Consider the following 5,784-nt stretch of genomic DNA (forward strand, 5'->3'; position numbering starts at 1 on the left):
CGCGGGAGCCGGGGGGAACCCGCCCGCGGGGTGGGGCGGCTGGCAGTCGCGGGGCCCACACAACAATGGCCAGAAGCGTTATTGTCTGCCGCAGAAAACGGGGCTCCCCTTCGCTTTCCGCGGGCGTGACGTGGGAATTATTTCGTGCCCGGGTCTCGGCCCGGCCGGCCCCTTAGGAAACGGTCAAGACATTTCATCTCATAAACTCAAAATACAGCCCGTTCCCAGAGCCCCGAAGGGCCGCTAATGATCTTATTGTGCAGCGTGCAGGGCTGTGACTGCGGCCTGGTACAGAACTAGCTTCCAAATACTGTTTGCAGCCCGCGGCCAAGCCAAATTCTTGTCCGTTTGCCCATCGCAAAGACCCAGGGGCTGCTGAGTCCCGGGACACTCACCGGATCTGTTGGGATCAGTCATCTGTTGCAAGCAGGGGACGCTTCCTTTAAGTGGCACCTGGGTTTCTTGCTGTGGGAACAAATAAAGCCGTGGTTACGCGCTGCTGCACTCCTCCAGCAGGAGCGGCTGCGTTCGGCTTCGGGACCAGCTCCACTGAGGTCAGCAGAGCCCAACCATAGGTAAGGCCGGCATTTTCAGAGGGGCCTTAGGAAATTTGGCACCTGGTTCCTGCTGAATTTCAGCAGCTTTTGGACAACAAATTCCTTGGGGCGCTCTGAGGAATCCCAGCCCGGTGCTATCCGTATGACTCCTCCTTCGGCAGTGCGGGACCCCATCTCCAGAGCATCCCCGGTCCCCAAGCCATGTCACTCGCATATGCATCTCGCGCGTAACATAAACTTCGTGGACAAACCCCGCTGCTCAGTGCAAGCTCTGGGGCTGCGAATGCTTTGGGTGAAATGGAGACCAGGGTGGGTATGGGCTGCATCCGAGACCCCAGGAGGGGCTGGGATCAGAGCGAGGCTCCCTGTGCTCTCATCACTGTGCTAGCCCCCCATCATCATACAGCCCATATAATGAGGGAGAAACATTGGACTGGCAAACTTTTGAGCCCTGTTCAATTGACTTCTGCATCCTTCAGGCCTGAAGGCAACGGATGCTCGGCTCTCACTTTACCAGACTCATCCTTTAGTTGTGCGAGTGCAGTATAAAAATCTGGCTGAAATTCCTATGTGGAAACTAGGGTAGATTCATTCAGACTTAAAGGCATGGAGGGCACTCAGCTTTCGGCTTCACACCTAACAATATGACAGTAACAAATGCACCCCGGTTTACCGTTTAGGTTCCCCCAAGTATCTACCTGATTGCTTAACTCTTCCTTAAGGGCACTGCAAGCTATTTCTAGCATGGCAATAATGTGGACTGCCACAATGCTTGCTTTTCAGCTTCTTTTGCTGGGTCAAATCCTTATTTCGGTACAAGCCTTCTCCTTGAGGATCCATCAACAAATGCTCGTTTAATCCTGCATTGGGGTGAAACTCTTCAAGACCCAGGACGAGAAATATTTATGCTATCTGGGCCAGAGGGCGAAAATGAGTACAACACCCCCCATTTCAGCTGGGTTTTGCGGTTAACACCACCTGTCCTCGCTGCTACGATAGGGTTTCTGGAAAGACTTTCCTGAGCTTTTGACTGTAAGTCTGAGTTTGATACCAGCCCTGAACTGATATTCGGTACGGCTTGTCCCCATGCACACCTTCCAACCTGGAAGACGGACTTCTCATATTAACACCTGCCTCCCGGCCAAGCAGAAACTGCTTCTGCATAATCCCTTCTTATTTTTGCCCTGTTTAATCCACCTGCCAGTGCATCAGCCTTGTAATGGGGGTGCTACTTCTCCCACAAGCTAAAATGCAGCTGATTAGATGCTCCCTGTGCTTTATGCCATCAGGACTACAATGAAAAGCTAGGGTTCAATTTTAAAGACACGAGTCTCCAGCCCCAGCCCCAGCGCACATGCCCCGTGTCTTGCACTGCAGGATCTCACAGCCAGCTCCACACACAACCTCTGCCCCCAGCTCCCGGGGGCAGGAAACAACCCCCAGATCCCACCAAGTGAGGCCTAAAGGTGTGCTCACGCAGCCCCCTTGCCCAACCAGTTCCCCCGTGACATGGGAGGGAGTGTGGGGTATGCAGCAAAGGCTGCCGTGGGGCCCTGATGGAGGGTTTGGCTCTTGATCTGCAGAAGGGGGAGGCTCTGGATGAAAACCGGTGGCTTAGTTTGTGAACAATGAGAGGAGACACAATGGGAGAGTCCACACCCAGGCCCCGATTCTGCCAACTCAGGAAGGTGCTGAAGCCCCGGTGCGGGGAAAGACGTGCACTTGAGCACTTTCTTACATACTTCCCTGGACTGAGGCCGAGGTGCTGCAATAAGAAGCAAAGGGGAGGGAGGCAAATAGGAGGAGACACATCCTAAAGGCAGAACCCATCACCCGTTTGTAGGATTTTCCGCATCTAGCAAGGCTGCCCCATTAGTTGCTGCGTCCTGCGCTCTCCCTGGGATCCCAGCAGGCATTTTGCATGCAGCTCCGACAGCAAATGCTCTAAGGTACCAGCGATGCTGAGAGATGCTCTTAAAAAGCAATCAGGCCTGGTGTTTTGTTTAAGGGAAGCTCTGCCAGCCGGCACGCTGGAAAGACTTTTAAAAAGGGCCTTTTAAACTTCACAAGGAAGGACATTTCCAAGCAAGCCCTATGCCACAGAGCTTTCCAAGAAGAAAGACCTCCCGCCACCCTATTATGCTCCATCCCATCCCCGGCGGTATCTGATTACTGTTGTCCAAATCCTGGTTTCGCTGCTCTCGCAAAACCGCTCGGATAACCGGGGTGCCCGAGTGCACGTGCGATGAACACAGGGCGCAGCCATCAGAATTGGTCTCCTGGCTCAATACTGGTCCCCAGGGTAAAACAAATGCATGAACAATGCAAATGCCTACTGCAATTTAGCCAGGTTTCTGTTACATTTGGGATTGCATTTAAAGGACACTGCAGTGGTTACAGTGTCAAAAATCACAGCTAATAAAAGCATAGCTCTGATTTTTCCTCTCACCCATGAGTGACTCTGGAGTAAGTCCATTGATTTCAACAGTGTAAAATTGGAGTTAGTCAGCAACAAAATTAACTCCAGCTTACATTACTCCTCAGAGGAAACATGCACTGCCCTCAGCTCACAGTAGGGATCAATGAGAGTTGAGTGCATGGATCAAACCAGTCCCTAAATCAGTCCTCTATCGACCGACAACTACTTCCAAAAGAGACCACTGGAAATACTATTAATGGGGAGAGATCTGCCCTCTACTAGCTGACGGCTACTTCCAGTTTAAAACACATCATTTCATCCTGATGACCCTCCAATGCCAAAAGGCAGTTCCTAGTTTAGATTTGCTTGCACAGAAGCAAGCGTTAAATGGACCAACGGGGAGATTTGTTTCTGCAGTTGCCCTCCGAGAAGCAGACAAGCTAGGAATAAAGGATTTTATCCTATGGCCCACAAGCATGTAGGAGGAGATGGGGGCAGAGAGATCTCAGCGCAATGGTGCATTATCCTACTTGTTTCCTCTGCCTTCAGCTTCTGAGTCCCTGCTCCTTTTCTGTGCCGCTTGTCTAACTCCTGCCGCAGCCCCGCCAACAGCCCCCCTTACCTGAGATTTCCCCTCATTTGGCTTAGACAATTTGCTAGAGTTTGTAAATCTGCTGCCCCTGAGCAAGACTTTCAGTGGAGAGATACGTTGAAAGCAGCAGGGATATTGGTTTTACCACATTGGTCTAAAAGCATAGGCAGACAAACCTCTGGGGGTAGAGGCGATACCTTTTATTAGACCAACTAAACAGTAGCAGAAAAAGGAGCAAGGTTGGAAAGGAGCAAGCTTCTGACATCTAATTTCTCTTCGTTATCAGTTGAGTGTCAGGGTGCTAAATTGGACCCCGGGGTAAGCTTGCATCATTGGCACAATCCGCCTTGTCTTACCCCGCTTCCACTCGTATGGACGGTAGATCTGGGTTTAGTGATGGGGCTCTGAGTCCAGCTGCAGTTTGTGTGTCTCTGATCCGTACCACTTCCCTTGGGCTGACAAGGACAATGTCAGGAGCTTGCCCATCAGCAGTCAGATACTCTTATCACCTGCACTTCCTCATTGTTTGTCCTTTGCTTAGAGAAATAGTGCGACTAGCACCGCTGCACCCCACTGAGAAATATGTGTACTTGTGTTTCACTCGAGGGAAAAACACGGGAGCAGAGAGTAGTCACTAATACCTGTGCTATACTTCCATTGCTTCTGTTTCCAAAGCCACCCACGAAGCACCCTGCAGATAAAGGACAACTGCCTGTCCTCAAAGCACAGAAGTGGCCCCATCCCACATTGCACTGTCAGTACCTAGCTATGGGTGCAGTGAAATGCAGCCTCCTCTGGGGTGGAACGAGACCGCTCTATAGCAGCATTCAGCATCTCTGCAGGGGCAAATTGTGCCCCGAAGCGTCCCGACACCTCTGCGAGTCCTCCCGACTTACTCCTGCATTGCTGCGTGCGGCGTGCACGAGCGCACTGCGCTTCTTCGGAAAGAAACCCCCAATTTGCTGTCACAGCCTGTTGGTCCTAGCAGTAATGTGTTAGCTTACTGTATCAAGGGGCTTAGTTTCTTCTCTTGCCTTTGCTTAGGCATGGCCCCTTTGAACCCCGGGATTCGGCATCACAAAGGACTGAATAAAGGCATCACAAGCTGGCTTGGCACGAATGGCTCCAGCCCAACCGGGCACCGGTTAACATCTCCTGAAACCCAACCACTGGCTCCCCAAGCCCCTGGCCAGCTCCCTCCAGCCCACGGCCATTATCCCCATGATAGTTATGGCTCATACAGTACCTGCAGCACCTTGCTCTCTTCCAGGCACCCCTTCACAGCAGCCAGGGAAAACGCACCGCTTTCTCCGGCTCCAAACAACTCTCCACAACCTCGGCCGCTGCCTCCTCTGGTGCTGCTTCATGGCCCAGGCCCCTCGCCCCCGGTAGGCAGCCGCGGCTCTGCGGTGGTGCCTCCCCGGCACGGCTGGTCACTGGCTCTGCACGCAGGCAGGAGGTGGAAGGGTGGCTTTTTATGCCTTTTTTCCTGTATAAATCAGGATTGGGATGGACAATCCCAGACAGGACTTCCTGTGTGTGTTGCTCACTGATAACGAGCTCTGTTAGCAGAACAAACACTGCAACTGGCTTGCAGCGGCCCCGAGAGGGGGAGAGGGGCTGCGAATGAGACAGCACCGGTAGCCCCCCCCGGGCTGCCCACCCACTGCGGCATGGCATGAAACGGTGTCCTCATGGAAACCTGTGCCCACGTACCCACGTGTGCCCCGGCTGTCAGGCCTAGCAGCCCTCCTGGACTGCCTCCAGCATCCCTAAAGCAGCCAGGCTGTACCAGTCCCCAGGTCGCGTGGCATTTGAGGGGTGCGGACGGACAGACCAGAGAGAGGGGAATGCGGCTGCCATAGCTGCCCACCGTCGCGGCCTCCTCAGGGGTCACGAGGCGGAGGGACGAGGGGAAGCTTTCCAGGGTCAGTCACATGCTGTAGTTTTTAGCAATAAGCCTGTTTACCTTGGCCTCCCCTCCAGCTCTATATTAAGCACGCTTTAGCAGACCCAACGCCCCGTCCGCACAGCAAAAAACACGGGCGCTTGCGATGTGGTGTCAGAGGCAGTGAGCAGAAAACTGGGCAGCCCCTTGCATGCGGAGCGGGCCCAGCCCTGCCTTGGCCCCCAACCTCAACACGCAGCCCTGGTGCTGTCTGCCCAGATTTAGGACAAACGTGGCTATTTCTGGAGGTGTCAAAAACTAGGAATGC

The 5,784-nt window shown here is 53.4% G+C and overlaps 1 protein-coding gene and 1 long non-coding RNA gene across 2 annotated transcripts in view; one reads left to right on the forward strand and one right to left on the reverse strand.

Annotated features, from left to right (window-relative positions):
* LOC109314011 overlaps positions 1-2,371 on the forward strand; it is a 19,550-nt gene extending 17,179 nt beyond the window's left edge. The window contains exon 3 of the long non-coding RNA XR_002102198.1: positions 2,361-2,371. This is a non-coding gene — a long non-coding RNA (uncharacterized LOC109314011). The remainder of the gene's footprint in view (positions 1-2,360) is intronic.
* Positions 1-5,035, reverse strand: part of EGFL7 (EGF like domain multiple 7) — a 23,172-nt gene extending 18,137 nt beyond the window's left edge. Inside the window, exons 1-2 of the mRNA XM_019540923.1 lie at positions 4,815-5,035; positions 396-465 (exon numbers count right to left, since the gene is read on the reverse strand). The gene's annotated coding sequence lies outside the window, so the exon portion shown is untranslated. The remainder of the gene's footprint in view (positions 1-395; positions 466-4,814) is intronic.
* Positions 5,036-5,784: the final 749 nt, after the last annotated feature.

Source organism: Crocodylus porosus, unplaced genomic scaffold (assembly GCF_001723895.1).
Source record: "Crocodylus porosus isolate Cpor-Errol unplaced genomic scaffold, CroPor_comp1, whole genome shotgun sequence".
Lineage (NCBI taxonomy): Eukaryota > Metazoa > Chordata > Crocodylia > Crocodylidae > Crocodylus > Crocodylus porosus.